Source organism: Tachyglossus aculeatus (genome assembly GCF_015852505.1).
Source record: "Tachyglossus aculeatus isolate mTacAcu1 chromosome 12 unlocalized genomic scaffold, mTacAcu1.pri SUPER_6_unloc_1, whole genome shotgun sequence".
NCBI lineage: Eukaryota > Metazoa > Chordata > Mammalia > Monotremata > Tachyglossidae > Tachyglossus > Tachyglossus aculeatus.
The window spans coordinates 5735560-5756939 of record NW_024044828.1 but is presented as its reverse complement, the minus strand read 5'-3'; the positions used below and the strand labels follow the sequence as shown (position 1 = coordinate 5756939).

Genomic DNA, 21380 nt, shown 5'->3' with positions numbered 1-21380 from the left:
TTCACAGTCTTAATCCCCTTTTTACAGATGAGGTAACAGAGAGAGAAGTGAAACAACTTGTGCAAGGTCACACATCAGACAAGTGGCAGAGCCGGGACTAGAACCCAGGGCCTTCGGACTCCCAGGTCTGTGGTCTATCCAATAGGCCACTCTGCTTCTCAGTATGTACCCTGGAACTATTACACAAGGACTTTTCAACAATCTAATCAGACTGCAGAAAACCAATGAAAAGAGAAAAATAAAGGCGCTATCTTCTCTTCCAAGGACTAAGAAAATGAGATTTGAATTTAGAATCAAGTTAGAGCTAGAAACTCAATCCTGGTCTCTGCATTTCCAGTTTGAGGATCTGTGGAATAAGCCCTCAAGGTAAACAGTGCCAGCTGGAAATCAGGGGTCCTGTTGGGTGTTATACTATGGCTGACAGCATGAGAAAAGGGTGTGGGCAATATTTCCTCACCTCCAAAAATAAATGAAATAAACTATCCCACAGATTTAATGATGGGCTGAAATTACCCTGTGGTTTTATTCTGAATTATCTAAGGAGGCTTTCTACAGGAAGAGTTTGAAGGCTTTGGCATCAATGCTTCTTCCCTGTTTCAAATGTCATTCATAGTCAGTTATCCTACTTTAAACCCAGCTATGCCTATAATACTGAAAATATAAAAGATTACCATTGCTAGGGGGCTTTTCGTTTAGTTTCAGAGCTACACTTGTCAGGTTCAGAGAGGAAAAAAGTCTGAGGAAAGGATCTGTAGGCAAGCCAGTGCCAAAAGGAAGGACTTTGAATACCAAAAAAAAAGTGGGACTTTTCCAGATGTATTTTAAAACTTATAGATAAATACTAGGAAGCAGATGGTGAGGTTGGGAACAAATGATAAAGAAGGTGCTATTTCCTATGATTTGCCAAAATCTGAAGTAGCACAATCAGCTGATCACTTGGGAAACTAGCTATGCTGTCATCAAAAACCTGATATTACTACCCCATCCCACCCCCACCCAAGGGGAGGGTGTTTTCTTCATAGGAGATGCGGGAGACATAAATCCAAATGGGAATTTTTTGTATAAATTAATTGTCAAATGAGTAGATTTTTTTGGAAAATGATCTGAGATGTGAGAAAAAGTTGTAACCATTTTTCTTACCTGGGGGACTTTTGCTTTATCCTCCTATCTCCAGCACTTTTGGACATGAACAGCCGATTCTTGCTCCATCACTGGTGGTTTGGAAGTACAAAACGGTAGCCCACCAAAGACAGCAAATAGCGATTTTTCTGAAATGTGAGGTTGTTACTAGAGAGGGCCAAATCACAATAGCCTGCATTTTTAAGCCTCTTTTTCACTGAATAGTGCTGCTGCTACAATATGCATGTAATATATGTATATATATATATATATATATATATATATATATATATGAATATATGTACATGTATTTGTATGTATCCGCATTATTACAATAATACCTGTGGTATTTGTTAAACATCTGCTATATGCTGAGCACTGTACTAAGTACTGGGGTAGACACAAAATATTAAGATCTCACATAGGGCTCACAGCCCTAGGAGGGAGAACAGATACTTAATTCCCATTTTGCAGATGAGGAAACTGAGGAGCAGAGAAGTTAAGTGACTTGTCCAAGATAACACAGCAGAAAAGTGACAAAGCCAGACTTAGAATCCATGTCCCCTGACTCGCAGGCCTATGCTTTTTCCACAAGGCCACGCTGCATCTCTTGTGTCATGGTCATGGGTTCAAATCCCGGTTCCACCAACTGTCAGCTGTGTGACTTTGGGCAAGTCACTTAACTTCTCTAGGCCTCAGTTCCCTCCTCTGTAAAATAGCCATGAAGACTGTGAGCCACCCGTGGGACAACCTGATCACCTTGTAACCTCCCTAGTGGTTAGAACAGTGCTTTGCATATAGTAAGCACTTAATAAATGCCATTATTATTATTATTGTGTGTGTATGTGTGTGTACACATATATACATCTAAACTATGTTACTTAACCCAACCTGTTCACAGTTTTAGTGTCTGTCACACCCACTAGATTGCATGGCAGGGCTTGTGTCTATTAACTCTACAAAGTCTAAAGTACTCTACCAACTGTTTAGTAAGTGCTCTGTGCAAATTGTTCAATAAATACTATTGATTGATTGATTGATTTAGTGAGTGAATAGGGGAAAGGGCTCCCTAGAGGATTTGGGGGAGGGAGGTTTCAGAGTCCTCTTGTCTATTTGTCTACTACTGCATGTATCCAGTCATGCCCCTGCAGGGCAGGGTTGCAGGGAAATGAGCGGTGTGCACAACCAGAGGTTTTCTCTTCTGAATGAAGCCTCTACCAGAGACCCGCATGGTGGATGGAGGTAGTCAAGGTCCCAGCTGTTCCCAGGCATTGAAACTCCATGCTAGGCTCAGCAGGAAGGTGGGAAAAATAGTCATAAAAGTGACTTGCCCAAGGTCACACAGCTGATAAGAGGCAGAGCTGGGATTAGAACCCAGGTCTTCTGATTCCTGGCCCACGATCTTTCCACTAGGCCATGCTGCTTACCTGTGATGAACAAGTGGAGGAGAGGATTTGGAAGGAAAGCGGCACCCTGACTAGATTGTAAGGGAAGGGGTCAATCAATCAGTCGATCAATCAATGGTATTTTGAATCCTGACTCTGCCAATTGTCATCTGTGTGACTTTGGGCAAGTCACTTAACTTCTCTGTGCCTCAGTTCCCTCATTTGTAAAATGGGGATTAAGACTGTGAGCCCCACGTGGGACAACCTGATCACCTTGTATCCCCCCAGCACTTAGAACAGTGCTTTGCACACAGTAAGCACCTAAAAAATACCATCATTATTATTATTTTTTTGAGCACTTACTATGCACAGAGCACTGTTCTAATAAAAATACAATAATATTAAAAGAGCAGAGAAGTGGATGAGGGCAGTGATCACGTCATTCTTCTCTTCATGTCTCTCAGCAGACTAGGTCATTGCTCTGACCACTGCTCAATCAGTCTTGTTAACTGATGGACAATGGTTTTTTCCTTCTATACCACAATTTATCAGAGGAAATGTGTGGATGAGAAGACTGCTTTTCCAACCATTCATTCACTCAGAGCACTGTACTAAGCCCTTGGGAAAGTACAACAGATTTCATAGATGCGATCCTTTCCCTCAAGGAGCTTACAGTCTAGTTTCCAATTGCAGTCAGATACTTCTCTGATGTTCAGTCCTTCCACAACAGAGCAAAGGCCAAGCAATGTTAAGGTGCCTTAAGGCAGCCCACACAGACTTTCATGATGACGCTGTATAGCACTCACCCACTCCTTGGGAAGGAAACTGTGTGAAGAAACTGAGACAGCCCAGCTGTGGGCTAACTGATGAATTCTCAATGTCTGGAGGAGGCTACGGCTGCATGAAACTTCACATTCCAAAAAACAAATGAGTTTGGGTGGGCTTTGGAACAACTAATAGGGAAATAATTCTACATGAAGAAGCAAATTCCCAACCCCATGTCAACACATCTTTGTGTTGGTGTGAAGAGGCAATCCATATGCCTACAAACACATAGAGCTATTTGCCAAATGTTAATATCTATCATCTCTCTATCTACATACAACTAAAAGCATTCCACAAATGTGCATGTTAACGTGGACCAAAAGTTTCCAGGCATGTATTATGCAGAGTAATGGAGTTTTTAATTGTTGCAAACTGATTCTGGTGGAAATTCATATGTGTACAGATTAATTAAAGCCCAAATGGAGTGCTTGGGCCTCTTACGAAAAAAACTCTTCCATTAAATAAATGGAAAATATGGTCGATTATTACACCTAAATGTGCTCTACAAGAATGTAACAGAAAATAGGACCCAGTCAGGGTTGAATCCAATTATCTTGCGTTATGACAGTTGCTAATAGTAGTAGTTGCTAAAGTAGTAAATCTCCAGTGGCCTATCATAAAACCAAGAAGAAACAACAGACCATGACAACTGGGATAATAGTTTCCTAATGAAATGACTCAAATTGTAAACCAATCATTCTGGAATATGCATTTTCAGTGAGAAGCTTCTCTGGGGATGGGGCAAATCTATCTTATCTCTGGAGGCTCCTTCTCAATCTCTTTCACTGGCTTCTCCTCTGCCTGCCACCCTCTAACTATGGGGGTCCCTCAAGGTTCAGTTCTGGTCTCCTTCTATTCTCCATCTTTACCCACCCCATTGGAGAACCCATGTGCTCTCATGGCTTCAACAACCATCTGTACACAATTTATACCCAAATCTTCCTTTCCAGGCTAAGCCCTTTATTTCCCCTATATGCCCTCCCTCTGCATCAATGTCTTACTTGGCTGTGTAGCCCTTAGCTCTTTGGTACTCACCCCAGCTCCATGGCACTTAGGTAAATATTCCTATACTCCACTATTTCCCCTATTGGTAATCTGTTTTAGTGTATATTTTCCCCTGTACTGTAAGCTCCTTGTAGGCAGGGATTGTGTCTACCAACCCTGTTGCATTGTACTTTCCCAAGTAATTTGCACAGTGCTCCCTCCGCACACACAGAAAGCACTCAGAAAATTGATCTAACTATATTTTAGGCTTTCAAAGGGATGGGGAAGATTGCAAACAAAATTGGATTTTTCTTAGACTTTATCAAATAGGTCATGAGTTTGTAAAACACATGAGAGGAGCCTTGTAAACTTGGTTGTGTTTTTACCTTGTTCAGGAAAGTGTCCTGGAAACTGATCTCACGTAGATCTGGAAACTGCAGAATTTAGAAAAGATGGTCCTGGCAGTCAATGATCATCATTCAAAAAGAGGAAATCATTATCAATGGTATTATAGAGCACTTACTGTGCAAAGAGTCCGGTATTAAGCACTTGGGAGAGTACAATATAACACAGTTGGTAAATATATTCCCTGCCCACACCAAGCTGATGGCCATCCAATTCAAAGAGGTTAAGAGCCAACCACTATATTAAACAATGGTTCAACACAAACCATTACATTAAGCAGTACATTAACTGTCAAATTCTCCCTTGCTTAGAAATAATAATTTAAAAAACCCTGATTTCATCTGTGTTTTTGCAGGTTCACAGTGGTGTGTGAAAATTAATTTGGTTTTCTACAAGGAAAGCACTTCATTCTATTCTGGGAAACAGCCTCTATTTAGAAATCTCCAGAATCTCTGGCTGTCTGCACTGTCCTTCACATGGAGGATATGGTCATGAATTTTGTTTCACTATAGCAATTTTACCCTCACTTATTCCAGTTGCACTTTTGTTCATGTTATTTTATATTACTATTTGAGCATTTCTTTCTCCTAATTGTAAATTGCTTCATGTCTTGTAAGCTCCTTCTGGGTGGAGATAGTGTCTTCATCTTCTTTTTTACATCCCGGGGCACTTAATATCCAAGGTGCCAACTTCTTATTTGGGGCACAGAACATGAAGGGAGAAGGGACTTTTGAGGGACCAAGGAGAGAACAGACTTCAGAGAGCAAATAGGCAAAAGAGACAATATTTTAGATCATTTCAGCATCAATGGGACTTACTCAAATGTTGTTGAACCACAGAGGAGGAAAGCTGGGGGACCAACTCAAAAATCTGAGGAGGTGATCAGCCTGTCACACTCATGGAGTGGGCACTTAGTCCAGGAAGTCTCAATAAGTAATAATAAATAAGGTTTGAGAGCAGATGTGGGTAAGGAATTGATGGCCAAGATCAAGGCACACTAAATAAGCTAGTGCTAGAGGAGTGGAGTGTGCAGGTTGGGTTATATTAGGAGATCAGTGAGGTAAAGAAGGAGGGGGTGAGCTGATTGAGTGGTTTTAAAGCCAATGGTAAGGGGTTTCTGCTTGATGCAGAGGTGGATGGTTAACCACAGGAAGTTCCTGAGGAGTGGGGAGTCATGGATTGAATGCTTTTTTAAGGAAAATGAACCATGCAGCAGAGTGAAGTATGGACTGGAGTAGGAGGAGATAGGAGGCAGAAAGGTCAACAAGGAGGCTAATACAGCAGTCAAGGTGCAATAGGATAAGTGCTTGTATCAGCAGAGTAGAAGTTTGGATGGAAAGCAAAGGGCAGATTTCAGCAATGCTGTGAAGGCTGAACCAACAGGATTTGGTGACAGATTGAATACGTGGGTTGAATGACAGAGAAGAGTCGAGGACAATGTCAAGGTTTCAGGCTTGTGAAAAAGCGAGAATAGGATATCTAGAGCCAGCTACTGATTATGAAAGAGAGAAAGACAGACATACAGATGGAAAGACAGAGACAGTCAGAGAGAGGGTGGGGGGAGAGAGAGGGTGAGGGGAAGAGAGAGAGAGAGAGAGAGTGGCTGGCAGGCTTTTCCTGTCTTTTTTGGCACACAGAATACAGAATCACAGTTGTTCCCTTCCAAAGAAGGCCAAATTGTTCAGAGTTTAAATTGCTTAGAGTGTCTTCCTGTTCCACCAGCTATACTGCCTGGAGGCTTCATTACTTGAAAATTTGAAAATGCTGTGAGAGTTTGAACATACTGAAATATCCAAAGAGACATAATACCTCATAAAACCTCTTAATAACTCCTCTTCGTGTTGTTAATCTTTTTAAAATACTTCTTCCAGTGTGGTTTAGTGGAAAAAAAGCACAGGATGGGGAGTCAGGACACTGAATTTTAACTCCCAGCTCCTCCTCTTGTCTGCTTCTAATGCAGGCATCTGGGAATGGAGTCTCTGAAGTGGGCCCATTGGATCACCCTGGACTGAACTTTCCCTAGACAGGCTGGGTTGGATGGGATATTCCTTAACCACAGCCTTCATTCATTCATTCAATAGTATTTATTGAGTGCTTACTGCATTCAGAGCACTGTACTAAGTGCTTTGGAGAGTACAATACAACAATAAACAGACACATTCCCTGCCTACAATGAGCTTACATTCTAGAGACAGACTGGATCTTCCCCATCTGGAGAAGTTGTACTTTTATTATTGGTTTTGGTTTGTGTCTGTCACCAAATTTTCACCCATCTTATTTTTAGATTGTGAGTGGGCCAGAATCCACGTCAATCGATCAATTGTAATTATTGAGCACTGACTGTGTGCAGAGCAGCATACCTAAGCACTTGGGAAAGTACAATATAACAGAGTTCATAGATATGATACTTGTCCACCAGGAGTTCACTGTCTAGATGGGGAGACAGACACTAAAATAAATTACAGACATGTACAAAAGTGCTGTGGGGCTAAGGGTGTGGGTGAATGAAAGGTACAAATCCAAGTGCCAGGGTAATGAGAAGGGAGGGGTAGTAGAGGAAATGAGGGGTTACCTGGGGAAGGCCTCTAGGATGAGATGTGATTTTAATAAGGCTTTGAAGGAGGGGAGAGTGGTGGTCTATCTAACTCTTCTCTAATTTTTCTAATCATGTCTAACTTTTATCTGTGTATTTATAGGGCTTAACCACTTAACTTCTCTGTGCCTTGGCTTCTTCATCTGTAAAACAGGGATAAAAATATCTGTTCATCCTCCCTCTTAGATGGTGAGTCCCTTGGGAGACAGGTACAGAACATGTCTGATTTGATTATCATATCTACCAAAATGCTTACCACAGCACTTGGCACATATTAAGTGCTTAATGAATACTATTCCCAGCTTCTCAGAAGATACAAGAAAAATAATATGTATCTTGTCATTGTGGAGCAAAATGTCCCAAAATGGAAACTGACTAAAAAAAAAAAAAAAAGGATGGATAATTTGCCAGATGTTTGCAATCCATCATGATCACATATTTCTATTTTCTTGTTCTACTCATTCTCACCTGTCACCTTTGTCACTGTTCAAGTAGGAGGTTGTTTTCTCCTAAAATCCACAATGATTTGGGAGTGGGTGTATGATCTTTTAACTGTTCCTGAATATGGACCTGAATCCTACATTTTGCACTTTTGAAGCTGAGTACTTTTGAAGTTGCTTATTACCTCTGTCACAGATTGACAGAATAACATATCTTCCACATACTAACCAAACTAATATTCATTTAGTGAGCAGAAACAGACCTTGTTAGGGATTTTTCTGAAGCTTGGAAATAATTCCTTTACATATACCTCAAGTTCCTAAGGGCTATGAATTTTGAACTGTTCTTGTTATGCTATCTCTCCTATACAGATAGGACTGGAAACAGGTTACTTTGGAATCAATCCAGTCTTGTTTTGATTTTCTGTTGCCTTGGAGATAAAGTCTATAGGGAGTATATGCTATAACACCGATTTCCTTTTTGGGTATTATCATTTTCATTGTTAATATTGTATCAGAGAAACAGCATGACCTAGTGGAAAGAGGATCTGGGTTCTAATCCTGGCTCTGCCACTTGCCTGCTGTGTGATCTTAGGCAAGCCATTTCTCATCTCTGTGCCTCAGTTTCCTTATCTGTAAAATGGGGATACAATTCCTAGTCTCCTCTTACTTAGAGTGTGAGACCCTCCAGACTGTACACTTCTTGTGGGCAGGGAACATGTCTATCAACTCTGCTATATTGTACTCTCCCAAGTGCTTAGCTCTGCACATAGTAATTGCCCATTAAATATTACTGATTGACTGAGGCGGGACAGGTACTGTATTCAATCTGATTATCTCATATCTACTCCCGGGATTATTACAGTGTTTGCCATATAGCACTTAGAAAATACCACAATTATTATTAATGTGGCTACTCACATTTATTAAGGGTTTACAAAGTGCAGAGCTCTGAACTAAACACCAGGTAAGGCAGGCAAATCAGCTAACGTACAGTTCCCTGTCCTTTGAGAGACTCATAATTTAAGTTAGAGAGGACAGGCTTCTAAAACAAGGAGAGGAAACTACAAAAAGCAGTTAGACTAGGTTTAAATTCGACCAATCCAAAATATCCATGGTGAAACAACAAAAGTAATTGGAGGAGTCAGTCTCTCTGGAACCTTACCAGTCCATTCTCAATCCGGGTTGTGAACTGTCTCCAGCTGCTAAAAGTTTTAGAGATGGACTTTACACCCATGATATGAAGAGCACAGACTGGGAGTCAGAAGGACCTGGGTTCTAATCCCAGCTGCTCCTTTGCTGTGTGACCTTGGGCAGTTACCTCTTCTGTAAAGTTGAGGTTAAAACTGCAAGTCATGTGGGACAGCAACTATGTCCAACCTTGCATCTACCCCAGCACTTAGTATGGTGCCTGGCACAGAGTAAGCGCTCAACAAGTACTGTTAAAAAGAGGGAAGAATAAGCTCTCCCAACACCCCAGGCTTTGAGAGGCCTAAGAAAGCTGCAGAATTCCAGGTGCCAAGGTATTATTTTTCAACATCTAGTAAGATCAAAACAGAGCCATATCAGACACACAATTACTCTCCACACCTTGAAAGTCTTGTTAAAAATCACATCTGCTCCAAGGGGATTTCCTCAACTAAGCCTTCTGTTCCCCATTCCCTCTCCCTCCTATGTCACCCTTTTACTTGATTTGTACCCTTTATTTGCGCCACCCTCAGCCCCACAGCACTTATTTACATATCCATAATTTATTTTAATATTTTCCTCCCCATCCGCAGTTTAAGCTCCTAGGAGGCAAGGAACATGTCTATCAACTCTGTTATATTGTCCTCTCCCAAGTGCTTAGTACAGTATTCTGCTTACTGTAAGCACTCAGTAAATGTAATTCATTGATTGATTGCACAATGCAATCAGTCTTTACTGACAGTCTATGGTGGGCCTATCACAGTACTAGTCTCTTGGGAATAAATAATGAATGTAAGACATGATACCTGCCCCGAGGAGCTTACAGTCAAGATGAAAAGTTATTTACATGAAGCTGTAAAGTGTGTACATACATAGAGAAGCCACAGAGAGAAGCCACACATCTGTGTAGTTCCTTAGTTCACTAACCTAGTGTGGTTTACTCCAAACCAACCCATACCAGATTTTCCTATTGAAAAATCAACTTTGAAATATATGTCTGTCTTGTGCATTAAAAGCCGTTCTTAGGGGAAAAAATATGCTTCACTTTGAGAATGTTTGTGGTCGAACCTTTCAGGAAGAACCACTACACTGAGGGAAAGACAGATACTTCACACACTGGTACTTTTTTTTCTCTTGTCATGTCTCAGACGGCAGGCAAAACAAATTGTCTAGCGGCAAAGTAATTATTCTTTTTGGTTGATATTGGCAAACAACTATGCTGGGAAAAAATGAGTGTTGCTTGAGTTTGAGGAGCTTGTCCTTGTGCTGGGCCCAAAAATCTTTATCTTCATTTAAATAAACAACAAAGTCCTAGGTTTCAGGCAGGGTTTTTCACACTTGCTCTCCAAAGACTTTCTCCACTAATTTTAAAATGAAACACTTTGGACGATCATAAAACTTTTAGGGGTGAAATATGTTTCACAATGTCCTTTGAAGGGATCAATTTGAGGGGAAAGCTAAGGACTTTAAGAACAATATTATCCTACACCCATTCTCCCTCTCCTTAGTCAATCCATCACTGGTATTTATTAAGGCATTGACTTTGGGCAGAACAATCAATTAATTAGTGGTATTTATTGAGCACTTTCTGTGTGCAGAGCACTGGACTAAGGGCTTGGGAGAGTAAATGATTTCTGCCCTCAAGGAGATTACTTACAGTCTTAAAGGCATTCCTTGGCCTTTCCCACAAAAGGTGACAAAATACAGGAATCTCGCTTCCAACTTTTCTCCTGTCCTTGCTGAAGGAATGTTGTGGTTCTCCTCAGACTTCCATTTTTCCATCACAAAAACATTGCTTCAATAATCTAATTTACAGCTGTGATTCATGAAGAAGACAAGTCAAATCCAGAAACTTTTCCAGCCAGAGGCATGTTTTGCCAAGGTTAGAATCTCCATCTAGCTACTAAGAACCATAAAAATCATCTCCATTGTAACACCCAAGGGCCCTCATCTGTAGCCAGTTTGTAAAGCTGTTGATAATATGGTTCTTAGGAAATTCTTCCTAGTAAACACAGTAAATGGTGTTAGAATTTTGCTTTCAAGAACTCTCCTTCCACCTGATGCTAACAGTTTCAGCACAGGCCCAGAAGAAAGGTCCTGCGGAGATTAGTTACAGGAATGATTTTTGGTTGAAAAGCCTAGGAATATTTATTTTATTGTTAACAACTGAAGTATTCAATCAGTCATTCAATGGTCAACACTGTACTAAGTGCTTAGCAGAGAAGAGCAGAAACAAGACACACCAACCCTGCATTTGAGGGCCTTGCAATTTAGCATGGGAGTGGGAAGATCAGAGGGCAGGGGGAAGTGGCAGGGCAATAAGCAATGAAGGAGGGCAGTAGAAACTCCTTTGTGTGCTTCATTAATTAGCCTTTTTAGCATGGCCTAGTGGAAAGAAGACAGACCTGGGTTTCAGAGGACCAGAGTTCTAATCCCAGCTCTGCCACTTGCATGCATCGTGACCTTTGGCAAGTCACCTAGCTTCTCTGGGCCTCAGTTTCCTCTTCTGTAAAATGGGAATCCAATACCGTTTTCCCTCCCTCTTAGATTGTGAGCCCCATGGGGGACATGAACTGAGTCCAACCTGATTATCTTGGATCTACCCCAGTGCTTGGCTAAGTATTATTATTATTATTATTACTATTATTATTCCTGCACTCACAGATAAACTACACTATCAGTAGTGTCTTCAACTGTAGGACATAAATATTTCTGTGCTTATCTCCCATTGCTCATTTATACTTTCCCCTCTTTTCATCTTCACTAGCAATGCAAAAATCCAAGCTGTGGGGTGATCCAAGGGGAATTCACCAAACCAGAGGATCTTTGCCAATAAAGCCAGATTGGCTTCAGAGTACCAGAGAGGCACTCTGAAATGATCCCAATACAATCGAGAAGTTTCAAAGAAACTATTATGAGGAAATTTAATTTTTGAAAAGGGAACTCTGATCAAATGAGAACCATAGTCAGGAAATTCTCAGGATTTGTGCCTGGCCTGTCCAAGACACAAGACCTCCAGAGAGATTCTATGATCAGAAACCTGATGGCTTAGTACACCCCTATTTCTAGCTCTTTCACATGATCAGGTGTGTATGTGTCAGGCATGTTGGGGTGCTGGGGGAAGGAGGACAAGACTGAACACATAGATAGAACTAAAAAAAAAACAGAACCAAAAAAATGAATCAGAGCAAAATGCATGAGTGCCAAGGATGACCATCTAACTTCCAATGTTTTAGTTGGAAGAATCTAAACAACAAAGGTTCCCCAAAATCTTTATTTTTGGAATCATAGTTTCCAAAGCTGCAGACTTGATGTTTACCTGACTTGCCCACATAACATTTCTGCACCAGACCTTTTGCTCATTTCAGGCTAAATCCAGTAAGGAATATTTCCTAGGAAGCTAAAAGTTGTAAGCTCCCGGAGAGCAGGGATCCTTTAACTCTACTGTACTCTCATACATGCTTGATAATCAATCAATCAATGGTATTTACTGAGCCCTTACTACGTGTAGAGCACTGTGCTAAGCACTTGGGAAAGTACACTAGAATAGAATTAACAGATATGTTCCCTGCTCATAACAAATCTTACAGTCCTAAGGGAGAGACAGACATTAACACATACACACACATAAATATATAACACACATACACAGACATGTGCATATATATGTTACAGTATATATGTGTGCGTGTTTATATGTGTGTGTCACTGATGCATTTGTACTTTAAAGAGTGTTCTGAATGCAGTAGATGCTCACAGAATACTACTGTTGGATTATTTTTAGGACTAGCTACTTTGAAAAACAGTCATTTTTCAAACTGTGCCATGAATCAAGCACTTACTGTTTGCAGAACATATAACTATGTGCTTGGGAGAGTATAATACTGAATTCTCATTCTGAAATCTCCCAATCTTGTTATCAATCAATGACATTTATTTATTGAACACTTACTGAATGCAGATTAATGTACTAAGCGCTTGGGAGAAACCAATACAACACAGTTGATAGGCACATTATGTTCTCTAGTTTTATAATTTCTTCAATTACACTGATGTATCTCATTCACTTTCTTCATCCTGGTCAGGTGATCTACAGGACACTCTTATTATGGTCATCTTTTTAGGTTGGGAATTGAAACCCACAGAAATTCCCAGTGAGATGTTTTATGCTATCACAGTATATGTTGCTACTCTCACAAAGGTTCACGCCATCACCTGTACATCCATTCTACCTCCACTTTAACATTTATAGCCTGGAAAACCTGGATCCCATTGGTTTCCACAAGCACTTAGTACAGTGCTCTGCGTATAGTAAGGGCTCAATAAATACCACGATTGATTAATTTCCCTACCTTAATCAAGATTTCTAGCTGCAAACTATTCCAATTCCAATTTTAGACTGTGAGCCCACTGTTGGGTAGGGACTGTCTCTATATGTTGCCAATTTGTACTTCCCAAGCGCTTAGTACAGTGCTCTGCACACAGTAAGCGCTCAATAAATACAATTGATGATGATGAATTCCCTCACTTTAGTTACCTAGGCTTTTAGTATGAATGTAGAAGTGTTTAAATCTCGTGGAATTGATTTTTTTTTTTGCAGAATTCCCTATATGCCAGCTTCCCCATTGGCTGGGCAGTGCAATCATCTGCATTACCTCACTTCTATATCCGATCCCCTCTAGACTCCTCCCACTCACTCCACTCCCAAAATTGTGTTAATCTCAGTCACCAACTTTTCTGCAGCAGTTTTTATTTTAAAATAACACTCTCCCACGTTTTCAGGGCCATCATTCACATCTATAGGCAAGTTCATTTTCCTTAATCTTTGGAGGCTCTCTATTGATGTTTTCTGTCTTCATGTGGAGCCAATAGGATTGGTTACAATAAATGCATAGAAATAAACGCTTTGAAATTCAGCAGTTGAATCTCCCTGTTGCCCTGGGCCTAGCTGATTAGCAAGTATTTGAGTACTAAGCATCACATTCCATTGCTTAAAATAATGAGGATTATAGAGCTGCCTATGGCCACACTCCAGAGATGAATCTGGCTTAGTACCTCACAGAGCACTTTGCTGTTCCCTGTTTGCAAAACAGTCATCAGCATTGTTTAGAGGAGACAAATCATCTCTGACTTTCCACCTGACAAATGGAAAATGGCCAAGTGATTTTTCTCCAAGAATCAGTCTATTCCCTGAGATTACTTCTTGCTGAAATTAAACACTCAGTTTAGTTTATTTAGTGCTGGAACTAAATGCTCTATTAATACCTTTTGATGGCTGTGTACCCTGGTCACCTCGGAAAAGACCGGCTGAGGCAAAGCACCTTTCATGTTCAGGTTGGGTATTCTGCTGAGTGAGCCAGAGTGACCTTCTAAACACTTCAGCTCTCCATTGGAGCTGACATAAGACTTTTGGATAGTCTCAATTACCAAATTCAAATACCTGTGAATTGAGGCTTCCCCCAAATAAGTTATCCAAACTTTGAGGTGCCAGTAAGGTAGCGATTGGACAATAAGTCCCATGCTATTTTGGACTCAGAGCATGAGTGGAAAGGATCTGGAATGGAAATCTAATAGACTGTTGAACTCCTGCTCTGAAAAACTTAGTCAATCAATGGTATGTATTGAGCACATATTGTGTGCAGAGCACTGTGCTAAAGCACTTACCTGAGTTCTATTTAGTGCTTTTATTCCCAAAGCACTTTACATTAGTTGTTTTTATTTACACCTCACAACACCCCTGTGAGGTAGGACTCAGGTATTATTATTATTATCCCCATTTTACAGATGGGAAAACTGAGGCATGGGGAAGTTAAGTGATTTGCCCAAGTGAATGGATGGATCTATTCACATGCATGCCAATTATTTTTGGTAAGTTTGCCCACAAAATCATGAATTCTGGAGCAGGGCAAATCAAGTCATTTCTTAAAAATCTAAGAAAGTGCTAATAATTCATTCATGACCTCCAATAAGAAAATGTTTCCAACTGCTTGCTACGCAGGGTCTTGCTTCAGGTAGTAGTTATTGATGGGTTAAACAGAAATCATTTTTTGCATCTACTGCAGACCTGAAGTAGGAACTGCAGTCATTCACTGAAATCTTGTTCAGCAAATGGCTGGATGTTAGTGGTATTTTTTAAGTGCTGTGTGCCAGGTTAGACACAGTCCATGTCCCATGTGGGGATGACAATCTTAATCCCCATTTTACAGGTATGGTAACTGAGGCACAGAAAAATTAAGTGACTTGCCCAAGGTCAGATGCAGAGAAGTGGCAGAGCCAGAATTAGAACCCAGATCCTTCTGACTCCCAGGCCCTAGCCACTAGACCAGGCTGCTTCTCCATATTAATCATTTAGAGACACCTACTGGGTCTCAAACCATTCTCAGGCATTTTGATTGAAATCAGCTCTGCCAGCAATGAAGTCCGATAATGCATTAAATATTTAGTCTATGATATCTGCAAGGAAATGGTATTATTTTTTCCCAACTAAATTTGAATGAATAAAAGAAAGCAAAATATTTTTTTGTTGGAGGTAAAGATCAGCCTTCAAAGTTATAACCGTGAACTGAAGTCTTGCTTGTTGACTCAATTTTCAATCAATCAATCAATAGTACTTATTGGATTCTTACTGTGTGTAGAGCACTGTATCGAGCACTTTCTTATGGCATTTATTAGGAGCTTACTATGTGCAAAGCACTGTTCTAAGCACTTGGGAGAGTTCATACCTGGGGAAGATCAAAGTACCAGAAAACAGAGTTCAAGAAAAATGAGTGCTAAACCATTTTTTTTTGCCTATTGTGTGGCCTTGGCCAAGTCAATTAACTTCTTTATGCCTGAGTCTCCTTACCTGTCAGATGGGGATTAAATGCCTGTTCTTCCTCTCACTTAGACTGTGAGTCCCGTGTGGGACAGGGACTGTGTCTGATCTGATTATCCTAATTCTGCCTCAGTGTTTAGCACAGGGCATAGAGTAAGCATCTAACAAAATACCCCATCTTCACCATCACTGGTATTTATTGAACAATTACTAGTTTCAGAGCACTGTACTAAGAGCTTGGCAGAGTATAATACAAAAAAATTAGGGAACACATTCCCTGCCCACAACAAGCTTATAGTCTATTGAGAGAATGACGATCATTCATTCATTCAATCGTATTTATTGAGTGCTTACTGTGTGCAGAGCACTGTACTAAGCGCTTGGGAAGTACAAGTTTGCAACATATAGAGACGGTCCCTACCCAACAGCGGGCTCACAGTCTAGACGATCATGATGATGATTATAATGATGATGATGAGAGACCCCCACATATTGAGATTTCCTATGGAGGTGCTGGGCTGCTATGGAAAAGCCTAGTTCTGGAAGTCAAGGGGCCTTCTAGACCCAGGTTGCCCGTTATCCCCCTGTGTGAACTTGTTTGGTCAGTTGGCCTCTCTGGGCCACATTCGCCCCAACTATAAAATGAATATGATAATATCGACCTTGTAGGTAGTTACTGAGAGAACACAAATCAGATGAGTAATGTGAAAGTGCTTAGAAAATAAAAGAATTCTATAAATTCAAAGCATTACTGAAGGAGAATTGCTTTAACAAGACTATGGGATTTCTCTAGGTCCTCTGACTAGCAGCACTCCAGTGCTTTTCCCACTAGACCATGCTACTTCCTATGTGGAGATACATCTATATAATTGATTGATATATTAATTAATTAGTGGAAATAGATTTGGAGAAGCTAATTTCTTAAAATATATACTGATCCTCCTCCAGCAATTACCAAAACACATTAAGAAAAATATATTTAGCTGCAGCAGATCACTGGAGAAAGAATTACCTTTAATTAGATTTTTAAATGTTATATTTGATTAAATGGAAATTAGCTCTTACCAATCAGGATTTTAGACCTCCCTCTTGTAATACACTTTTATTTTTGATTATAAAATATTACCTGCCTATTTGAAATGAGGCTAGGTTGGAGAATGCCAAACATTCTAGTCACACAACAAGTTAAATTAAGTAGAAAATTATTAAGGATTACAAAAGACTCTTTGGAGCTCTTATATTTGAGGAGAAATAATAAAATAAACCTCAAGTAGTGAATTATCATTCTAGTCAACATCTGTGAGCTTCATCTATGTTTCTCTTTTCTTTTTCAGGTTCAGTAGATCAAGTTTGGGAAACTAATTAGCTTGACCCAAACATTCCATACAATTCTAGCTACATTGCAGTCAAAGAAAGTCCAAAGAAACTGCTGGATAGGCAGATTCTAGCCTCTCTGTGGAAATGGATAACACTGTGTTTGCTAATAGAATTTCCAAAGCTCGATGTTCATCTGGGCTCACTTGAATTTTGATGATTTGTTTTAAACACTCAAGCAGGTATAGAGAAATACAATTTTGAGTGCTAAACACATATACACCCATTATTCAAAAACACTTATAGGCATACATATCTACTAACCCATCCATACATAAATACACCTGTACCCATACAACCAAAGCAACTCATGCACACATGCACAAGTCCACACAGGGTGTTTACTATACTGCCCTGAGGACTTTTGTTGGGTAGATTAGTTTCTCATGTTTGCCGAATGGTTCTGTGATTCTGGGTGACTTTCCCTTAAACTATTAGCTTCTTGAGGTCAGGAACTGTGTTTAATTGATTGTTAAATTGTTAATTTATTAACAATTGTTAATTCATCTGAATATCCCAAGACACTCAATGCCATGTAGATACTCAATAAATCATTTTATTGACATAAATAATAATAATAATAATGATGATGATGATGATATTTGTTAAGTGCTTACTATGTGCAAAGCACTGTTCTAAGTGCTGGGGAGGATACAAGGTGATCAGGTTGTCCCATGTAGGGCTCACAGTCTTAATCCCCACTTTACAGATGAGGTAACTGAGGCCCAGAGAAGTGAAGTGACTTGCCCAAAGTCACACAGCTGATAAGTGGCAGAGCCGGGATTTGAACCCATGATCTCTGACTCCAAAGCCCATGCTCTTTCCACTGAGCCATGCTGCTTCTCTTGTCCCATTATGAAACATCTGGGTTGGATCATCTTTCAGAGCGCCCATGTGTGTGCAATTATATTTTTCCCTTTATTTTTATTTTGATTCATCTATTAATGGACACGATTGTAGCCCTTTTATTAATATATTAAAGATAACCAATCAATTAATAACATGTATTGAGCATCTTCTAGTTGCAGAGTATTGTACTACGCGTTTGGCAGTGTATTTACTGAACACCTCATGGTTGCAGATCACTGTACTGCTTGGTGGAGTATGTATTGAGCACTTCCTGGTTTTGGACCCCTGTACTATGTACTTGGTGGAATATAATAGAGGTAATATGTGCGATCCCTCTCCTCAATTGACAAATTACAGATAGTAAGAAGTGTTAGAGCAAATGAGATATTTACTAGTACTAATGGGAATTATAAGTCCTTACTTGCTTAGGTGATATGAAAGAGACAACAAGGGAGTTGAAGAAGATTAGTGAAGGAAGTCATACTGGAGAAATATAATTTGAGGAGGCCTTTGAATATGGGAAGATTTGTGGCCTGCTGTATTGAGGAGGAATTGAGTTCCAGAAAGAGGGAAGGGGATGACCAAGAGATCAGCAACAGGAGAGTTGAGAAGGAGGTATGTTTGAGAGTTTGAAAGGAATGAAGAATATGAGCTGGGGTACAGTGGGTTAAAAGAATGGAGAAGTCGAGATGAGTGCTAATTGAGTTCCAGAAAATCAATTGCCAAGAGTTTCTGTTTTAACGTGGAGAGTAATTTATAAATAAAATTACAGATATGCATGTAAGTGCTATGGGGATTGGAGTTGTGGGGGGCAAATAAAAGGATCAAGTCAAGGCAGCAGAAGGGCAGAAGGGAGTGGGAGAAAGGAAAGGAGGGCTTAGTCAGAGAATGACTCTTGGAGGAGATATGCCTCCAATAAAGCTTTGAAGCCGGAGTAATTGTCTGTAGGATATGAGTGAGGGCATTCCAGGCCAGAGGCAGGATGTGGGCAAGAGGTCAGTGGTGAGATAGATGAGCCCGTTCTAGACTGTGAGCCCGTTGTTGGGTAGGGACCGTCTCTATATGTTGCCAACTTGTACTTCCCAAGCACTTAGTACAGTGCTCTGCACACAGTAAGCGCTCAATAAATACAATTGAATGAATGAGACGGAGGTACAGTGAGAAGGTTGGTATTAGAGGAGTGAAGTGTGCAGACTGAGTTGTAGTAGGAGAGTAGAGGTGAGATAGGTGGGGGCAAAGTGATTGAGTGCTCCAAAGCCGACGGTACATGGACTATGTGGGTAGGCATTGTGGAAGGCAATCTGATATCAACAGGTATGGGTACAATCCCAGCTTCCTTCAGTCTCCTAACAACTTCACACTGGCTTTGAATGTCACAACCCAGCGTACCTCCTCTTCAGAATATAATGGAGAACTAGCCAATTTCAATTTCTCGCAAAACCAAAATATCCCTTTCCATTTATATTTTCAATACCAATGTACCAGAAACCGCTCATCATGGTTCAGTGCCTATGTTCTACCAGAGAACACTATCTGAAATGTCAAAAATTACCCCAAAGGCAATCTTCTGTCAGTAGTTACCATAAACAGCAAAAAAACACCCCAAACCTGAAGTTGTGAATGTGGTATTAGCTGTGGAACCTCACTGTCATTTATTTTCTTTGTCATCATCTTTCCTGAACAAAACTGGTATCACTCAAAGTACAGAGAAAACGATAAGAACATCTACTGGAGGAAATTTTAAGGTTCCTTAGGAAGGAGTTCAAGGCATGGTTGAGAAACTCTTATAATTTCTACTGAGACTGAGCCTGGCTTGAATCCATGAAGCCATGGTTTTGCATAAAGCTATGCAAAACAAAAAGTTGGTCCTTCTAGGGAATAAATATTACCCTTCTTTTCAGCCAACCCCAAACCTGTCCTTTCATGATTGCATCATTTCAAAATGGGCATGTTACATCCCAACCTACCAATAGAGGTCCATCATAGATATTCTTGGATCGTACATTCCTAGTTCCTATCCCTTGAAAATCAACCAATGGTATTTATTGAGTGTTTACTGAGTGCAGAACACTGTACAAAGTGCTTGAAATAGTATAACAGAAGTAAAACTTACAGTTCTTCACGTCAAGGAGTTTGTGAACTCATGACAAGCAGGCACAGGTTATCTATAATCAAAAAAGAAGAAAAGGCTATAGCAGATAATAATAGTAATATCTAGATATAAATGTGGGTATAAATACGTAAGGGTAGCTGTTGGGATGACGTGACTTGACTTGCAGTATTATGAATTAATCTGGGAAGGTTCCTGGAGGAGATGGGATTTTAGTTGGGCTTGGAAGATAGGGAGAGCCCTTAGTACAGCACTTAGTACATAATGAGCACTCAATACCACTGATTGATTGATTGATTGATTGATTGATTTACTTTGTGTGACAGAGATGTTCTCAAACAGGTCTTTATTTGGAGCTTACCCTCTTAGAACATGATCTTTACCCCACCCTTAGACCCACAGCACTTTGTTTTTATGGTATTTGTTAAGTGCTTATTACATTGTTTTAATGGCATTTATTAAGTGCTTACTATGTGCAAAGCACTGTTCTAAGTGCTGTGGAGGTTACAAGGTGATCAGGTTGTCCCACGGGGGGCTCACAGTCTTATTCCCCATTTTACAGATGAGGTAACTGAAGCCCAGAGAAGTTAAGTGACTTGCCCAAAGTCATACAGCTGACAAGTGGCGGAGCCGGGATTTGAACCCATGACCTCTGACTCCAAAGCCCATGCTCTTTCCACTGAGCCATGCTGCTTCTACTGCATTTGCCAGCACTATTCTTAGGACTGAGAGAGATACAAATTAACTAGGTCAGAGACCGGACTTGCCTCACATGGGGATCACAGTCTAAGGAGAGGGAGAACAGGTTTTGAATCCCTATTTTACAGTCAAGGAAACTGGGATCCAGAGAAGTTAAGTGATTTGACTGAAGTCACACAGCAGGCAACTGGCAGGGCCAGAATTAGAACCAAGGTCTTCTGACCTCCAGGCAGGTGTTCTTTCCACTAGGGCAAACTGAACCCATAATTTGTTCATTCATATTAATATCTGCCTCCTCTTCTAGACTGTAAGCTCATTGTGGGCAGGGAATGTGCCTACCAGCTCTGTGTACTGCATTCTCCCAAATGCTTAGTACAGTGCTCTGCACACAGTAAGCACTCAATAAATGCCATTGATTGATTGGTTGCTTTGCTTTCTAAAGGAAGATAGGTTAAAGTATAAAAAGGAAAACACATTAATAATAGGTAACCACTGAAGAAAATCTCCTGATCTTAATTAGGGACTGGCTTCCCTCCTTGTTATTGTAAGTAATTAATAAGACAGGTGTTAATTCTGCTTGAAAAAAATTGGTCTT

At 40.3% G+C, this 21380-nt stretch overlaps 1 long non-coding RNA gene across 1 annotated transcript; it reads right to left on the bottom strand.

Moving 5' to 3' along the window:
* Window positions 1-1148: 1148 nt before the first annotated feature.
* LOC119921111 lies at window positions 1149-20146 on the bottom strand. Its single transcript, XR_005448464.1, has 3 exons — window positions 20090-20146; window positions 4700-4747; window positions 1149-1268 (listed from the first exon to the last, which is right to left on the bottom strand). It is a non-coding gene; the product is annotated as an uncharacterized LOC119921111 (long non-coding RNA).
* Between the last annotated feature and the right edge of the window lie 1234 nt (window positions 20147-21380).